The 21,318-nt window shown below is 26.4% G+C and overlaps 1 long non-coding RNA gene across 1 annotated transcript; it reads left to right on the forward strand.

Annotated features, from left to right (window-relative positions):
- The first annotated feature begins 11,967 nt into the window (after positions 1 to 11,967).
- LOC112279601 (uncharacterized) lies at positions 11,968 to 13,417 on the forward strand. The gene is made up of 2 exons (XR_002969070.3): positions 11,968 to 12,781; positions 13,144 to 13,417. It is a non-coding gene; the product is annotated as an uncharacterized LOC112279601 (long non-coding RNA).
- The last annotated feature ends 7,901 nt before the right edge of the window (positions 13,418 to 21,318 follow it).

The following is a 21,318-nucleotide window of genomic DNA, read 5'->3' on the forward strand; positions in this document are numbered from 1 at the left end:
AATTGTATATTTATTTATTTTATTTTACATTATATTAAAATAAAATAAATAGATTGTGATAAGTTTTTGGAATGTATAATTGTTTGATTGCATCTCTTTCACTTTTTTGTACTTTAATTATTTATTTATTTATATTAATTTCATCTCTCAATTTACACTATCAATTATAAGTAACTCTTAATTCAGGTCATCTTGTAATTTGAGTTGTAGGATAAATTTTATTATTACAAAGTGACATAGTAGAATTCATATTTAAGACTTTATAAGATTATATTCTACTAAAACCATATAAAAAATCATTATTAAATAATTTTTTATATCCTTACTTAGCCATTAATTTTGATAATCAATAAAGAAGCTGATATAATATTTTAAATACAAAGTGTCAAGTACAGTTTTAACATCTTCCAATTTAAGTTGATTAAGAAGGAAATCAAGATAGAACTATAAACTTAAATAATAATTATATAAAACAAAATTGATGATAAATTGATTATTAATTCTTAATATGAGATATTTCTATTTCATTATTTTGATTTTATTTTAAATGACTCATTTTTTGCATCTCAGCTTAAAAAACTACTTGAATACAATGATTAAAATTATTTATTACTTAATTACATCTCTTTTTGTTAGTAATTCTTTAAGAAATTATTTTTAATATAAAATATAATTTTATTTTTTATATTGAGATATAATAAAAAAAAATTGAGGTTCTTTTTTTATCCCTTCTTTGTCTAATTTATAATAATAATAATTACTAAGTTTAATTAGACTTCCTGAAATCTTTAATATTGAGTTATAAAGTCACAAGTACTGCTTTTAGGCACAAAAAATTTCTATCTTAAAAACAAAAGTAAAAGACATATCATACCTAAGCTATAATATAAAAATTTGGCAGAGTTATATATTATAAAATTGGCTAATTATTTAACTTAAAGAACATATTATAAAGAGATAGAACTATTTGAATGTCATAAATTTTTTATATTCTTAAAGATTAGATATCTTGATTATTTTATATAATAATTATCTCTCTTCTAAAAAAAAGTTGGTTTTTTCAATTTTACAAAATTTGACTTTTTAGAGAAATAACAAGAGAAATGTCTAATATTAAAAATCTTCTTACAAAATTATCTTTAAGATATTTTTTTTTTTTCATATATATATTTTCTTAAAATATTGTAAGAAGATATAGAGAATCTAATCTTTTAAAGTCCTTATCATCCTCCTTATCTAACCTTGATGTTATTCTTTTACCATCAATAGCTTCTTTTGATATCATTAATTTTTTTTTAAAAATTTCACAAATTTTGGAAATAGAGTCAATTATTAGCTAACAAAGAACTATTTAAATCGAATTAATATTTTTCTTAAAATCATGAAAAAAATTATTGATCTTTAAAATCCAATTTCTAAGATCTTAAGATACTAAAATTTTAGTAACCTTTGCTCTAACTATTTAATTAAGGTCAAATTTACAACACATATTTTACACAATTTTAATATCAATTTTCTATTTTTTCATATATTAATCCACTTTACAACATGCAAAATAAGATTTTTTTTTTAATTCTATTAAAAAAGAATCACCTAAGATAATCTTGACTTTGCAAAGCTTTCACAAAGTTAGTACAAAATCAAATCATTTAAGACCAATGGTCAAAGATATCCTATGAAGTTTGCTTCTTTTTTATGTTCTTTGATCATCAAAAGAAGACTACACTTGCCTAGCCATATGGTTTTATGACTTGGGATCCAATTTCAACTACGGTTTACAAATGATCATCTCTAAATGTCAATCTAAGGTTTTCATGCATATTTTGCTTTGCTAAAAGCTAATATTTTCTTTCACCTAAAGATGCCTAAAATATTATTATTTTTTGGATAGTTTTATTTGTCTTATTTAAAGTCCTAAAAAATAAATAAAAGTCTTTTTTTATTAAAAAAAAACATAACCACTAAATATTTTACTACTTCCCTCTCTTTTATCTATATATTTTGAAATAATTTGTTATTATAATTTTAATTAAGTTCTTCTATGATATACAAATTCTTCTATAGTTATGTTATAATAGAAGAATATAGATCAAATTATCTACTAAATTTTTTAAGCCAAAAAACTACATTTATTGCATCTCTTTGAAGTGTAATATAATATTTATGTAAGAACATAAATTTTATAAGAAATGGATATTAAGATTAAAAAAAATTATATATATATATATATATATATATATATGTATATATATATATATATATATATATATCCATCTTTAATATATAAGAAGCTATATAAATATGATTTTACCTTTATACATATCTACATGTGATTGATAGATTGAACATTTGGACAACAAGTTAGCTACGTGTCACACATGTTGGTAGCTTGTGGTACAAGCTAACTATATGGCATATACATAGGAAACTTATTTTGTAAGCTAAGATACATGTCTTGTAAATTAGACACATATTAGAGATCATATAGAATATTGTCATGTAATTTCTACTTAGATAATATGTATAAAGGCAAGAGTAAAGTGTCCTTCACTCTTATCAATTCTTATCTTATTTCTAGTCTAGTTTTAAGAGTCTTTAGATTTCTAGTTTTTAACAATAGCAATTTTAGTTTCTCTTTGAATGTACATACTTTCTATTATCATTTTATCAACTCTCTTTGATACCTCTCTCAATTATTTACATATCTTCTTTGAATTCTTGTCCTTGAAAATATAAAGAACATTTCACAATTAAAATAAAAATATTTATTTTATTTTATAAATTATTAAAAAAAAATATCAAGCTTTCTTTAAATGAAGATAGAGTATAAAAGCTTTAAGATATGATATAAGAGGTGCATAAGAAGCTACATAAAATATCCAAAGATATATATATATATATATATATATATATATATGTTAAAAATGGCTTAAGAATGGTTCAAGATAAATCTTAAGACTTTAAACAATAGAAATAAGAAAGACAAATGATTTATTCAAACCTAAAATAGAAGAATTTTAGAGATAGTATTTACATGACTTTATTAATAATATAAAAATTAAAAAATCCAAAAAAATAGCTTTGAACTTTGAGACTAATTTTAAAACAAAGAATTTAAGTAAAAAATGTAAAGCTTATTATGTCATGATATAAAAAACCATTTTGGTTATTTAATTGTTTCTATTTCTTTATTATTTAAAAATATTCCAAATAAGATTATTAAGGAAATAAATAAATAAATTTAATCTTATTTTTAATATCAATAAATTTTCAAAAGCTATAAAAAAATATTACTATTAATAAATTATATGGAATAAAAATTGAATTTAATAAAAAGAAATTCAAATATTATTGGCAATGATTATATTCATCTAGTCAATCAAATACTAGAAAGACACAGTCTTTTATAATTAAATTATATCAAAAGTCATACTTATTTTATTATATAAAAAAGATAAAAAAAAAACACTCAATAATTGGAGACCAAATACACTTTTAAATTCGTCATATAAAATCTATATAAAACTCTTGTAAAAAATACTTAAATTTTTTAAACAAAAGTCATTTATTTAGATCATACAACCTTTCTTAATATGCATTTTATTCATGATAATATATTGGTTATACAAAAATTCTAAATTGGGCTAAGATGTTTTTATAATCTTTATTATAATTCAAACTTGTCTTTCTAAAGCCTAAAATAAGATATAATAGACCTTCTTTTTTAAGCAATAAAAATTTTATATTTTAATAAAAAATTCTATTAAAAAAATTAAATTAATTTTTAGAAAATTAATATAGCTATAGAAATAAATGGTTCTTTAACCACACCATTTTCTATTGACAAAATATGAATATAAGAATATCTATTGGTTCTATATCTATTTATTATAATAAAAAATATATATAAATTAATCATTCAAGATAGAATAAAAGATAAAGTATAAAAAGATATTATTATTTTGTAAAGTTTTAATGAAAAACTTATTAATAACTATACAGATGATGAAAAATTTATCATAAAAGAACATGAATATAATATAAAATGCTTGATTAGGATTATATAAGAGTTTATCTTGGCTTCTAGATTCGAAATAAATTAATTCATATTCGAAATAAAAGAAATTAAAAATACATCTATAGACTAAGAATTTTAGAATAGGCATGGATGTCTTTTAATATCTTAACACGTTCTTAAATATATTTTTTGGATTTTTTCTACATATACATGATATAGAGAATTTTTTAATTGAAAAATCAAACTAAAATAGGAATAATGGTACACTATTGAATTATGATCAACAATGTTTTCTTATCTTTGTTATGTTTAGCAAAATATCGATACTACTTAGTAAAATTCATGTGGCAAGAAGATTCATTATTATTAACAGTATTCTTCTAATTTTTTCATACTTCTTTCTTATTATATGATCATTCATTATAAAAAATATTTACAATATTAAATCCTTAGTTCAGATTTTTTTTGTGGCAAATCAAACAAAGATTGAGTATATATAAATTTATTTAGAGTACTTGTTATAAAATGAAGAAAAATAGACGATTAGGATTGGTAGATATAAAAATTGCAAATAAGACTCTTCTTGCTAAATTGGTCATAAATGCACAATAACTAGGACAATCAAGTGTCCAATAGTTCTTATGTTTTAGGTCAATCCATACAAAACTAATTGCTTCTAGAAATTGGTTACTTAGCTTTGAATGGATTTTGAAAAAAAATTACAAATAGAATATATGATCTAAAATTTGAAATCAAAAATTTACAAGCTTTGGAAATCTATGGTTTTTTTTATTAAGCTGCATAATCCAAAATTCTATTATAATATTTAGAAAAAATATTTTCAGTAGGATTGTGCATTTGTTTTTACAAGTATGTACATTAGTTTTAATAATACCACCTCACTTTAAATTTATCATTTTTCAAGTTTAAATAATATATTTATTAATATGAAAAAAAATTATAAGTGGCAAAAAAAAAATTAACTTGATGATTGGGTTGGATTTTATAAACTTTAAAATAACATTATTTTAGAATTTTATTTCCAATTTCTTAAATAATGTGAGAAAATATTGAAAAAGATGTAATTTATATTGTATGAACTAATCAAAACTAGATTGTATTGTGTTAGCTTATAATCAAGAAGTTTATATCACTAAAAATATTCATCAATCAATCAACAATAATTCTATCTAATTCATTCAAAATATTTAGTAGAAGTTTTTTTTTTTTTTTTTTTTAAAATAAAATTATAAGTATACTTTCTTCAACCATGTCTAATTTTTTATAGGAATCAAAACAATAAACTAGTCTACAAGCCTAGATATAAATTGAGTTTTTACTCGAATAATTAATATTAGTCTTTGGATGCAAAATTGCTAATTTATTTAGTAAAAATACACAAGCATTTTATATATAAAAATCAAACTTCTATCAATTTATATTCTAAAAAATATAACTCAATATTAGAGTCTAAATTCTTCTTTAATTGACAAGATATTTGGTTTTTTTCTTATGCACATAAAGAGACCATATTCATCAATCTTATTAGATACAAAGCATTGTTGTGTATAAGTGGAGGAAGTAATTTAGTCATAATATCCATAATAATTGCTCTCATTTATCTCCTTTGTGAGTCACCAAAATAATTCATGGATTGTGTAAGAACAAAAAAAATGCAATTAGAATGCCAAGTGCAAATATTTAGGTGAAAGATTAAGTTAGAAAAGCTAGGTATAAGCAAAATAGGATTAGTAGATTAATTTGAGATAGTATAAAAAATCTAGTATAAATTCCTAAGTAAAAGGCATCTTAAAGAGCATCAATTTTACATCTTTTTAGCATCTTAGGAGCATCTAGAAAGAATCTAAAATATTTAAAATTCTAGTATTTTAGAATACATATATAGCCTAGAGAAGGTCCTTATATGATCCGGATACAAATGAATATCATCAGAATATGCACTAGATATAGGTTGATATCAGTGCAATATAATATAGTAGAATTATAAGGTACAGAATATGGTGTTGAATACATCACTGAATACAATTCTGAATACAATTCTGAATATGATGTTAATACAGCAATAGTATAATGTATGAAATAGTCTGAATATAATAGAATCATGGTATATGGATAGTGGTATAAATATAATGAGTACATATTGAACAAGGTGTTGATACTATTGAGAATGTTTAGAAAGACACAAGAGTAATAGTAAGTCATACACACACACAAGAGTAGTAGTAAGTCATACACTTACACACAAGAGTAATAGTAAATCATACACACAAGAGGATTTTTAAGGAGATAAAGCTTCACACATAAAAATCTATTGATTTGGTTGTATCTCATATATAAGAAGAAAAAAGGGAAGAGGATAAACAATACTTCTCCACTAGACTCTAAATACTATAGCTATAATATTTACTATAGTCTACAGTAAATATTATGGAGAGGGTCGGCTATATTTAATGATCTCAACACTCTTCTTTGCTTATTATAATATTTACATAATATAAAATTTGTATAGAATTATGATCTATACTTTTCTGTGATCTTGCAAGATCAATAATTGTTATCTCATTAAAACCTTATCTAAGAAAACCTTATTGTATTTAAGGAGAAAACCATAAATGAAGGAAAAAGAATACAACATCATTTTCTTTAATTATTTAAAGAGCTCATTGACTTTCTTTTTCAAGAAAAACAAGTCACCGCATACCAATGCCATAAGTAAGTCGATGATGGTTGCACAATGGGAGAGCTTTGGTGAAGAGAATAGCAAGATTATTTGTAGATTCAATTTTCTTAATTATAAGTGCTTGATCAATAATCAAGTCATAGATATAACTAAAATACTTTGGATCAATATACTTTATCCTGTTGCCTTTAATGAAACCAACTTGCATATGTGTAATACAAGCACTATTATCTTTATGCAAGTTAGTTGGAGAATCATCATATGAAAATCCACAGGTTGTTTGAATGAATTTATCAATTAATTGCAACCAAATACATTCTCGAGATGCTTCATGTAAGGCAATAATTTCTACATGGTTGGATGAAGTTGCAGTTATTATTTGTTTCACTGATTTCCATGATATTACAGCTCCATGTCTTAAAAATACATATCATGTTTGAGATTTAGCTATTACAGTATCAGATTTATATCCTGGATCACAAAATCCAACCAATTTTGGATTTGCGGATTAAGTGTAGTATAATCTTAAGTCTTCAGTACCTTTTAAATAACGTAATAAATATTTGATGTCATTCCAATGTCGTAGTGTTGGACGTGCACTATGTCTTACAAGAATACTAACTGCAAATGTAATATCTGGTCTTGTAGATGTAGCTAAATACAAAAGTACTCAAACAGTTGCGAGGTATGGATATTGATCTTCCAATATTTCCTCCTCCTCCTTGCATGGACGGTATGGATCATGACCATCACAACCACGTCCAACCATTGGTGTGGACAATGGATAAGCATCAATCATATTAAATCTTCACAAGATTTGTCTAATATACGTTAGTTGATAAAAAAAAAATGCTACCATCTATTAGATGCATCATCTGAAGACTAATGCAGAAAGTTATTTTTTCTAGCATTTTCATCTCAAATTCAGGTATAAATAGGTTAGTAGCTGTAATACATGCAGATATAGTACCTACTAGGTTAAGATCATCAACATATATAGCGATGATCACAAAACCAATTTTATCTCATTTGATAAACAAACAAGGGATTAGTGGATTACTTATAAAATTATTTGTAATTAAATAATCTCAAAGATGTTGATACGACATGCATTCAGATTTTTTTAAACCACACAAGGTCTTATATAATTTAATATGACGATATTGTCCTAGAGCAGGTCGATTTGGAGTTCCTGTTTCTAAGCCAAGTGGAACTTTCATATAAATATTTGCATCAAGAGAACCATATAGATATGCAATTACTACATCCATCAGATGGATTTCAAGGGTGGCATGAACTGTCATTTCAATAATATATTGAAATATAATTGAATCCATGACTAAAAAATATGTGGATTCATAATCAATCCCAAATTATTGAGTAAATCCTTAAGCAACAAGACGAGCTTTATAGTGGATTATTTGGCCTTGAGCATCTCGCTTGCATATTAATACCAGTTTATATCCCACAAGACAAGATGTAAGAGTGTCTACAATTCGACGGAAGACTTTTCTCTTAAACAAAGAGGCATACTCCTCCTCAATAGCAATTTTTCATTTTGACCAATCAGAGCAATGCATTGTCTCCTCGATGGTTTGAGGTTGAGGATCGTCTTCCTCGCAAGAAAGGGCTTCAATAATCATATATACAAATGATTCATCTATCGTAATAGATGGTCTATCCCAAATATCATCTGTAGCACAATATAGAATAGATAATTCTTTACTCAACTTGTTCTTATTCCTTCCAATTCCAAGATTATTTTTTATAGGAATTGAAGGTACATTATGCATGGATATATCATCATGAATTGCTAGTCCCGCAAGATGAGTGGCAATTTCTTGAGAAATAATATCAAGATTAGTCAATTTTATAGCTTTCTTCTTACATGGTTGCTTATTTGGTCTAAGAATTCTTTTAGTTGTTGTTATTATAACTTGAGGTATTGTAGTCAATGGCACTGCAATCTAAGCAGGTGCATTTTGAATCTCATTAGTAGGAACTCTTGTAATTCTAGGTGCATCATTGAAGCCATCAGGTATTTCATGCATGATCCATTTTAGATGCAAAATCTTAGCAACTTCAGTTTCTGTCAAAGATGTCCTAAGATCGGGATTCATTGTAAATATTTTTGGTGCTTCAAATATGAGTACTTTATTTCTTTGTTGATTGGATACTCCTCCTTCAAGTGATGGGAATATATTTTCTTCAAAACGATAATTTTATAAACGTGCACGTAATAATGTGCGAATTGGTGGATCAACAATACGAATAATGCTTGATGAATCAAAACCAACATATATGCCTTCTAGTCGATGAGCTCCAATGGTACGCCGTTGAGGTTTTGGTATTGGAATCCAAGCACAGCAACCAAATACTCGCAAGTGAGATACATTTCAAACACGACTTGAAATGAGCTCATGTGATGAAACAATTTCAAGAGAAGAAGGGCAGAGGCGTATTAATGCTGCAGCATGTAAAACTGCATGACCTCACATAGATGCAGGTAAATTTGCGTGAAGGAGGAGTGGCCAGGTAATGAGTTGTATACACTTTATAAATGACTCTGCAAGTCCATTCTGAGCATGTTCATATGGAACACAATATGTTAACTCAATTCCTATTGTAGTACAATAGTCTTCAAAAGACTTTCATGCAAATTCTTTTACATTATCCATACATAATGTTTTTAGAGGATAATCAGGAAAATATGCGCAAAAACAAATAAGCATAGATATAAGATTGGCAAACACCATGTTTCGAGTTGATAATAATGAAACATGTGATTGTTTACCTGATGCATCAACAAGGACCAAAAAATAAGGAAATAGTCCTGATATTGGATTAATAGGACCACAAATATCACCATGCAATCTTTCAAGCATTGGTGGTAATTCTCATGGAAGTTTCAAAATTGAAGGCCAAGTAATCATTTTATCTTGCATGCATGCACGACATAATTCCATAGAGTCTACATCCGCATGCTTTAAATTGTGCCTAGTTATACATGGAATGACATTTCTAAATAATGTGGATCATGGATGTCCCAATCATCCATGCTAGAGAGAAACATGACTCTTTGTGATAGATGATGCAAAATTAAATATAATGGGAGGCTGAATCACAATTCGGTATAAACCATTTTCTGTAGCAAAAGCTTTTTCAACAACTCTATGGTTCTTCGTAAGAACCAAAACCTCTTTTCTATTTAAAGTGGCGGTCGAGAGGTGATAACCATTAATACGCACATTATGATAGATGATCATACTCCAAAGTGCTAAGGGTGCAAACATCGCATGTTTACATTTTATGATGGAACCCGCACGTAATTTTACCATTGCTATGCCTTCCTAGAAACAAAACACATTTGCTCCAGTCATGGTTATCATATTTTTAGTTTGCTAATTTGAAGATTTTTTAATAAAAAATTATCTATCTCGCAAGATAGTATGTGTTATTGCAGAATCAATGAGCACATCATTTGATTCATCATTAGAGGTTTTATCATTCATATAAGCCTCTAAGTCATCAACACTAGTTGAATCCATGGACGCATCCATAGTATGAACTTCACAAGCCTTAGCTCATAGTTTCTTATTTTCTTGGAAAATTTTAATAAAATATATTGAAGTATGGCACGCATGTGCTAAATGTCCAATCATTCAATACTTATAGCAAGAACGCATCTCTGATTTTTGTTTTCTATTATAATTAATAATAGAATATTTATTCTTTTCATATGGATAGAAATGGTCATGACTATGACTACCATGATACTTATGAATACATTCCCAATGTTTATATAATTTCTTCTTAGACTTTGAAATATTAAGTGCATGAGATTCTGTAACTGTAGTTCTAATAGGATGAGCTTCCGCATTATGCAAGAGTAGCTCATTTTGCTTCTCCACAAGAAGTAGATAGGACATGAGATCAGAATGACTCTGAAATTTCATGTTCCTATATTGTTGTGCAAGCACAGTAGATACAAGAGAAAATATAGAAAGAGTTTTCTCAATCATTTCTTCTTCAGAAATGCTTTGTCTACATAATCATAATTGTGAGATAATACGATACATTTCACTATTGAAAGCATTTAAATTTGGAAAATCTAAGACACATAAATGTGTCCAATTATGACGTGAACGTGGAAGAAAAATGGTCTTTTGATAATCAAACATGGATTTAAGATTCTTCCAAAGTTTTGTAGGATCTTCCATTTCCAAATATTGATGTTGTAATGCAAGTACAAAATGACGACGAAGGAAAAGAAGTACTTTCCAACAAATAGCATGAGGTATAGAAATACTTATTGTAGGAGATTCTTCAAATATAATGGCATCTGAGAGTTGTTCTGCAAATAAATTTACTTTTGCCATTTTTGTCCATAATGGATAATTATTTCCATCCATAGTCAATGGTGGAAATAAAAGAGCTTGAAAATATTGGGATGCACTGGTAATAGTTGGAACTATAGTAGAAGTAGTTGAAGATGTTGAAGCACTCATTATAAATAAAACTGTAAAGAAAATACAAGATCAAGTAGAAAATTTGAGTAAAACGTACCTTAAAATATAAAGTCAAATAAAATGATAAACTTGAATTTGAAAAACATTGAGCAAGAGTAGCAACAGGTTTGAAGAGTCAATACTAGAGCAAAAAAAAATTGTGATAGTGTGTAGAAGAGAGTCGTGGTGATAACATGTTGAGAATGTTTAGAAAGACACAAGAGTAAGTCATACACACACACAAGAGTAGTAGTAAGTTTATATACACAAAAGGGTTTTTAAGGAGAGAGAGCTTCACACATAAAAATCTATTGATTTGGTTGTGTCTTGTATACAAGAAGAGAAAAGGGGAGAGGATAAACAGTACTTCTCCACTAGACTCTAAATACTATAGCTATGGTATTTACTGTAGTCTACAGTAAATATTATGGAGAGCGCCGGCTTCATTTAATGATCTCAACATATACAATACCAATATGTTAACAGCTACAAAATGAATACGAGGTCATGTTTACAGTATGGGAGCAGTCACCCGGGTATCAACCACGAACAGGTAATTATCTGGTTATCGGCAGGTATATGTGGAGATTTATCAAGGTCTCGAGCGACGGGTATGTGTGACCTCCAGCTTCGGGCCGGAGGCGCTATTGATAAGGGTCTAGCTTGAACCGAGACCCTCTCTCTGCTTCTTCTTCTTCTTCTTCTTCTTAATTTTTCCTGATTTTGTTCATGGGCTCCAATTTCAACATAGACAGATTTTGTGTTTTCATGTGCTTCCTTGTGTACGTGGTTGCAAGCGGGGTGATTGCGCGTATTCAACTGATTAAATTCGGTTTGTTTTTGTTGTAGAGTTGCTGCGGAGCAGCACCCTTTTTCCGTTCCAAAGACTGTAATAGCCTTCCGTTTTACTCTTTCCCGACAACGGTTGAAGCACGGTTGGGCAGATCAGCCTAGAGCGGTAACTTGCAAGCTCCTTGGTATTGCGGTTGTTGGCGATGCCGTTGGTGTCAAAAGAATTCATTTCTCTTTTTTTCCTAACCCTGGACTGTGTTGAGGAGCTCCACCTGGTTGCAGCGTTGACTTTATGCATGGACCGACTTTCTCCAACATTTTTTCCTTCCTCGTTGAAGAGCTGCATTGCAGCATTGTTCTAATTTTTTTGCGGTTTAATCTGCCTTCTTTCGGATGAGATGTTCTTGAATCCGTGAATCTGTCTCTCTTGTTCCAATGCGCCTTGTGGTTGGGTGGAGTTGAGATACTCAGTCGGAAGTCCGCACCCTTCCGTGATTCTTCTTTCCCTGGACCTTTGGTTGTGATAGCTTCCGGTGAGAGGATTGGTTTCAAAATCCTAGAGGAAGTTCGCGGAGGCAATTTCAAGCGTAGGCAGTCACTGGCCAAAGGTTGAAGTTGGCTCCAGCAAGCTCGGCGGTTGCCAAATGTGGGCATAGCATTTTCACAGCAGATACAGGTTTTTTTGGAAGTGCTCGATGGAGGTTGGTGCCGCTCTTTAATGTTGCAAGCCTGAAGGCTTAAGTTGGCAAGGATGAGCTCTAGGTAGCGGTGCTAGCAATGCCGACTAATTTTTTTGTCTTGCTTCTCTTTTTGGTGCCACTCGACGTTACTGCAGCATCACGATCCACTCTATGTTTACAACTCCATTGTTGCCATTAATAAAATTTCCAAGCACATGAATCGTAGAAGCTTTTAAACTTTTGTTATCATCGTGTAAGTAGTGCTTGTGAGGTGCATGTAGGCTACAGATGTTGGTGTGCTAGATCACCCTGCGGGGCCACACCAGGAGGGCTCTGAGTTTAGAGATTACACATTATCTGCGTCTAAAAGTAGTAGTAATATTGATTTTTTACTACTGTTACTCAAATTGTAATACTGATCGATATCCGTGCTGTTGTTTGGAGTTTTGAGGCTACGACCTCGATCAGTTCATTCGTACTGTGGAGCAAGCGTTGTATCCCTTCCTCTCTAGGTCAGCTTTGAAGAACTTAAGAGTGAAGGTAGCAGCAACAAGCATGGAGGGCAGAGTGCGTCCTCAGCATCCTTTAAATGTAGGCCAAAAGTCAAGGCAAGGACGAAGTTCAGAAATAGGAAAGACTATCAATTTGTTACTATTGAAATATAGACTAAACAAAAATTAATGGTACAATTTAAATCTCTTGATTTGGATTTGGCTAAGTTGAATGAAAATTCATTTGTAGATGAGAATTTTCTTGGATGAAAAATTATCTACAGATGAAATTTTGCCTTGGATAAAAACTTAATGTTCGGTGAAAATTAATACTAGAAATAGTTAAAAAGTAAAAATATATTAAAATAAGATAAAATCATATAAAAAAATTTAGTGTATGAAGGAAAATTTAGTGTGTGAAGGGAAATTTCACCTCTCAATTCAAATTACAAGATGACCTCAATTAAGAGGTACTTATATTTCATGGTGTGAAAAAAAGAAGGCAAATAGCAAGAACAAAATGAGAACAAATACAAAACAATTGAAATAAATGAAATCAAGTAATTATACAATTCAAAACTTGGTTACAATATGTTTATTAAATTTTTATCCAATAAAAAATAAAAAGTAAAAAAAAAAAAACATTTTTAAAAAGATAATTTTAAAATTTTGCAATAATATAAGAAATATATATCCAAGTTATTATGAATAAGTTATAAAAGTTTAAAAATGACATAGAAATAAATAAAAAAATTAAGTGAAAATATTTTACCTCAAAAGATAACTTGTTCATAGATCAAGGATTTGAGCCTCACCAAGGTTTATGTGTACTATATATGAGTATCTAAGACAGGCTACAAGGCCTTAGTCTTATCTTCTTAACTACATTCAAGGTGCTACAATCCATATTAGACTTGTGCTCCTCCCTTCTTATAAAGACTGTACTCGTTGTTGGTCCTCTTATTTTCTACTAGTAGATCCAACATTTTTACATTTTTGAGTTTACTATGGTCTTTAAAAACATCCAATTAGGCTAAGAACGTTACATGGTTTTCAAATCTTGCTCTATTTCTTCAGAATGACTCCCAAAGTAGTAAAATTTATTTTTACCAAAATCTTAAAAATTGTTTTAAAAATTCTAAATAAATTCTAAATAAATTATAAATAAATTCTTATGATAGTTTTATAATACTAATATCAATTTAAGACTATAATTTTCTATCTTTTTTATTATTTATAATAATAAAATTAATTTAAATCCATTATAAATCTTACTTTTTATATGAACATTTAAAAAGATATGAGTTTTTTTTCATATTTTTTTTTAACTACTAACTAATATTTATAATTTTTTATAAATAATACATATAGATAGAAAGCCAATGTAAATATTTATCTTAATAAATAATCTTTAATATTTAATAATGAATAAAAATACTAAATCAACTAAGATAATTGCTTTCAAAACTTATTAAGATACTATTTCTATAATTAATTTTCTAATTTTTTATTTGTCTAAGAATTTATACACTACTCAACATATATTGTGATTTTGAGCACTCTAAATGCATCTTATTGTCTTAAAACAATTAGTGAGTTGATTTCATGACTCACAAAGAATATATTTTTGAGTTATTAAATGATTATATTATGGTATAATGAATGTAAACGTATGCCATTTAATAAGTTAGAAGTTTAAGGATTTTTAGTAAGAAGTAAGTAAAACAACTATATAATTAATTCATAACTTAATAAATAATTAAGAATTAGAACAAATCACATATTAGAGTGGTTTATTTTAATTCACAATTAGAATATAATAGGACTTTTTGGACACTTAATCAAATGCTAATAGAAACTCATTATAAATTTTTAGATAATTAAAATCTTGTGAACTAGGATAGACTTTCAATTAGTAGGGCTTTATTTTAGTTTACATCCTTTACAATAAAAAGCTATATTACATAAATTTTGAGAGTATATTCAAGCAAGAAAATTTAAAATTATGCTACCTTATTTATGTATAAGTTAATACTTAGTCCTAAAAAATAGAATCTCTAAAAAGTATTTACATGAAAAAAAATATTTTTGTACAACCTATATCTTATATTATTTTAATATTAAAAAGATTACATATCTATATAATTTTAATTTAATATAATAATTTTATTTTTAGATTTGAGATATAGATTTTTTTCTTAACTAAGAAATTTAAATGTTATAACTACTACTTGAGTTTGGATATGAACAAATACTTTAAAAGAAATTTCAAATATAAGTTAATCTTTCTTAAATAGTAGAATAAAATATAGATGCCAAAAAAAATGATTGGATCTAGATCCAATATGATCATTTTATGGAAATTTTAAGTACCATAATTTGATATGATTATATATAATATTCTAAAAAAATAATAAAAAATAATAAAAAAATTATGCAATTTTTTTAGTTTTTTTGTATCTATTATGGCTTGAAAATGTGCTGAGCATTTGATTGAAAACCTTGTTTATTTAAAGATTAAAATTCTACTATAATATAAAAAAGAATGAAATATTTAGAAACATTTTCTTTAATATCCTTGATTCTTTTATAAATCTTCAATCTAAGCAATCTTAAATCTAAGCCATACTAGTCTAAGAAATTCCAAACCTAAGCAATCCTAAACTCTATTAATTATTAATTTTAATTTCTAAAAGTTCTAAAGGTTCTAAACAATCTAAAAAGTCCAAAATAAATCATATTAAATCCTATCAAATAATAATAAATATTATAAATACTAAAATTTCTAATAAAATCTTTAAAAAATTAAACATTATTTTAATAAAGTTCTAAAATTTTCTAAATAAATCCTAAATACCTAGCATTAAACTTCAATGATCTGTAATTTTTAGTTTTATTATTGAATTAACCTTAATTTTTTAATTTGTGAAATATGCTAGTTTTAATTAAATTTATAAATTTTATAAAATATATAAGTAACTCATTAAAACAAATGACAAAAGAATATTCTAGATACTGGACAACATCCTTCTTTAATTTTGATGCTGATCTTTTAGCAATAAAATCTCTTCTCTCTACTATGAATTTGTACTTAAAATTAGTATTCATATTGAAATTTAAGTTGTCTAATATTACAATAATTTGTAGCTCAATTCGAAAAATATATCTATACATAAAAATAATACCATTGTTGATCTTTAAACTACCAAATATAATTATTATATAATATTTAAATTTAAATAGATTTTTATCTAACCAGAAAAATAAGCTAAATGTTTGACACACACTTAGTATATACATATATATACATATCCACTAATGTATAAAAGATAAATTATGGATTTAGTATAAATTTTACAAAATGGCTAAAGATACCCACTTTAATTATATTATTCAAAACATGATTGTAAAAACCAAAATCCTAATTTTGATTAGCTCATAAAAATTCATTTCAAACTCAATCTAAAACTTGCTTAAAGTCTTCTTTCAAATACTACTTTTTGATCCCTATAAATCTCTTTTTTTATACTTTGGAATCTAATTTTAACTATGTCTTATAAATGGTTCTCCATAGACAATAATCTAAACTTTTTTATAGTAATCTTTGTAGAAATCGACTCTTTACTTTAAACTATAAGTTATACCACATTTTATTATAAAAAAAATGAAATTTCTAGGTAGACACTTTTATATTGCATATCCTTGCACATACATAATAATATCATTATCATGTCATTATTTTATTTTATCAAGTGACATAATTTTATACATAATTATAATAAAAAATATTTTAACATTAAAAAATATACATTTAATATTATAAAGTTATTTTTTTATTATACATAATTTTCTAAAATTAAAATTAAATATAAATTATAAAAAATAAATTACAAGTAAAAATAATCTAATTTAAAATTTGAAAGGCTCAATAACTAATTTTTACAAAATAATTTAATAAAAATAATATATATATATATATATATATATATATATATATAATTCAATATATTCTTTGACTACCATGAAATATCAAGAATATCTCTTTATTTTTTATAATTTCAAATATATTTTTTACATTATATATTAATAGATATTACTACTAGTTCTACTCAATGATCATATTAATGAGTACTACTAATGCTCAAATTTATGATCAAATATCATCTTTTGTTTCGTGCTAGCTCTTTGTGTATAATTATGGATATGGTTGTATATTTGTATTGGAATTATTGATTGATAATTTTATAGAATAGTATAACATGGCTAAAATGTAAGGATTTGAAAGAGAGGGATATAAACCTAATCCAAAAAATAGGTGAAGCCAAGGCTAGTAGATGATAAAGATAGATGATAGCATTGGTACTTTACATCAAAGTCATTGTCAATCATTTATCAATAAAATCATAACAACAAATTATTGATGTATACAAATCACGTAAACTTTTATCTTAAAAGTAATATGTTAGATTCTTAAAATCATGATTTTAGCATTTGAATAGACAATAATGTTTTTAAGCCTAAGGCTCTCATGTCATAGTTGTGCAACAAAGATATAAGTTGAATTAAGATAATTAAAAATTAAATACTAAAATTAATAAATTTTTATTACTTTTATATTAAAAATTAAATTTAAATATCTATATGTTAGTGATTTAGTGAAAATTATGTGATAGTCATTCATAACTAGATTTTATTGACAAATAGATATGTACTAGTATAAGTGTACAATCTTTGGATTCAAAATGACCAAGTTTCTTACTTTGGATGATGTTGTCACAAGTAATAATGTATTAAAAGAAGCTATTTGTTATGATGCAATCAACAACTATTACAAAAAGAAAATTATTGAGTCCAATCAAATAAGATACAATTTGAAGTGTTCCACTAATACTTGTAAATGGAGATTGAATACTTCATAATCTTAATTAACAAATACAAGTAAATTTATTATTTAAACATTTATCTTTGAATACATATTTATTAGTAAAAAATACTTAGAAAATTGATATACTAGTGGCAATTGGATAGGAGATAATATGAGAAAAAAAATGAGATAACTTGCTATAGAAAAGAAATATAGATATCCAAGAAGATATTCTATATAATGAAGGCATTATGGTGTCCTACTTAATATCATAGTATAGAAGAAAATAAGTTATTTTTGACCTAATTGACTCCTATAAAGACAACTACATCAATTTCAAAGCATATTATTACCAAATAAAATAAAAAAATCTTGAGAGCTTTGTAAAATGATAAATTGATAAACAAAATCCTTTTTTTTTTGTCTATAATGTACATTTACATAGCTTGCAATATTCTTGACTTATCTTTGGCATAGATTGCATATATTTAAAAGAATAATAAAATAAAATACTCCTTAATGTTACAACAATTAATGTGGAGGAACAAATATTTTTTATTATATCTAATATTGTGAATTCTAAAAATAATAATAACTAGTTGTGATTCTTAGAATAATTAAAAACAATAGTTCTTGCATCTTATCTATTAAATTGTAAACTTCTAAAATTCATATTTTTTATCTTATTGCTAAAAATATCTCATTGGTATTGTCAATCATGCATTTCTATCATGTAAATATGTATTTTATATGCATTATTTAGTTGAACATTTATAGTAATAAATCAAAAGTTCAATGCTTGTATGACATCTTGAGATAGTAAGATAGACATCAATTGTTGCAAATTTCAACATTGAATTTTGAAAGAATTGGCTTATATCTATAAAAGCTCTACAATACTTAATAAAGAGTAGAATACAATATTAGATATTATTACGGTTTGACAAAAACTAATTTAGCCACATGACTTCAAATATTGTAATATCTCTTAATTATTAGATCTTAAAAGTACATGGAATGTTATTAATTCTAGTACTAGAAACAATTTGGCAATGGCTCATAGCATGGTGTAATGCCTGACTTACCATTGCAAACATAATTACTAGACCATTATCAATAAATGCAAAACAAAGAACAAACAATCACATGTATTTATAAAACCAGATATGCACTTACAATTGATGGTAGCTATCTAGAATCCCATATATGCATGCAATTAGTTTTTTTTTTAATGCAATAATAAATTATCAAATATATTATTTATTTTCATATTATTGAAGTCCAACAAGCAATTTATGTAGCAACCATCACGTCAATTCCATCTATTGAGTATTGGACTAAATGAAATGACATAAAATTGTTGTTGCTTTGATCTTACTACCCTTGACACAATGTGTACTTAATCCCCTAAAAAAGTATTGCATCCATATGGAGGATATAAAAAAAATTAAACAAATATTTAGATGCAATTAATACAAGAATATTAGACATAATTGCTTAACATGTAAGAAACCAATTTGATTCTATTGTTGAAGTATCATTGTTACAAATGTATATTTATCCCAATAATTACTTAGATAATAAGAGTAGATAGAAATAAATAAAAATAAATAAATTTGATATTATCTTATAAAAAACTTTTTAAAAGCTTTATAAATGCATCTTTGCCTTTATATATGTCTATATGTGATTAATAGGTTGAAGACTTGACCAAAAAGTTGGCTATGTATTATATATATTGACCACTTATAGTACAAGTTGGACTTGTGTCATACATATAGGAAGCTTATTTTGCAAATTAGACATGTGTTTTGGAAGTTTGATATATGGTTGAGATCCTATAAAATATTGCCACAAAATTCCTAGTTAGATAGTATATATAGAAGCAAGAATGAATCCTTCTTTACTTTTGTCAATTCATTTTTTACTTCTAGACTAGTTTTACGAATTTTAAGTTTCTTAGTCTTTAGCAAAAAGCCATTCCAATTTCTTTTTGAATGTACATTTTTTATTTATTTATTTATTTATTTTTTATCATCTTTCTTTAAAAAAATTTCACTTTTTTATTTACATTATTCAAGTTCTTAACCTTGTTAGCTGCTAATGTGATGTCAATGAGACTATTGCTAAAACTCAATGTGGTATAATTAAATTTATTTACTTTAAATGGATGTGTATGTGGATTCAAATGAAATTGAATGCATATCTATATAGAGCAAAGCAAATATCCTTGTGTAGATGACTTAGAGAGTTGTAAAAATTGTGAACAAAAAAACCAACTTTGGATCCATTCCATCAATAGCAATATGTCATGGACATATATATTTGCCCTAATAATTACTTAAATAATATGAGTAGGTAGAAGTATATTAAAGGAGACAAATTTGATAATAACTTGTATAGAAGCTTTTTAGAAGCTTCATAGACCTGACTTTGGTTTTATACATGTCTATATGTAATTGATAGATTGAAAACTAGGTCAACAAGTTGACCACATATCACACATATTGGTGACTTATAATAAAAGTTAGACATGTGACACACATATAAGAAACTTTTTTTGCAAGTTAGATATATATTATGCAAGTTGGACACGTGTCGGAGGTCTTATAAAGCATCACTATGTAGCTCCTAATTAGATAGTATATATAAAGATAAGATTGAAATCTTCTTCACTCTTGTCAATTCCTTTTTTGCTTCTAGTTTAGTTTCAAGAGTCTTTAGATTTCTAATCTTTGGCAATAGTTGTTCCAATTTCTGCTTTAATGTATTTACTTTCTTGTTTGTTTGTTTGTTTATTTTTTTTTTTTTTATTTATTTATTTTTTCCATCTCTCTTTGATACATATTTCACTTGTTTACATAAGTTCTTTGAGTTTTATCCCTCACATAATGCCACCATACAAAGACTACAAACATGCAAACAAGCAAAAGAACTAATACTATTAATCATTCATAAAGCTTTTTCATTACCAATCTCTATGACTGTTCAAATTTGATACTAGCTTTGATTTTTTTTTCTAATACAAATAGTGAATATTAGAAATAAGTCTTCAGTGAGTTAGAATATGAACTTATTGGATCATGTTTGAATATGCACTAGGTGCCATAAGTATACTAGGCATTTCATATTGGCAACTATAGAGGTTGCTATTAGCATGATTATATATACTAATTCTATTGCTATTGGTAAATCCATTCTCTTTATCTACAAAAAAAAGAATCACTAAAAATATTCAAGCATGTTTCAACATAAGCTCATTTG

Source organism: Physcomitrium patens, chromosome 3 (assembly GCF_059467195.1).
Source record: "Physcomitrium patens ecotype Gransden chromosome 3, ASM5946719v1, whole genome shotgun sequence".
Classification (NCBI taxonomy): domain Eukaryota; kingdom Viridiplantae; phylum Streptophyta; class Bryopsida; order Funariales; family Funariaceae; genus Physcomitrium; species Physcomitrium patens.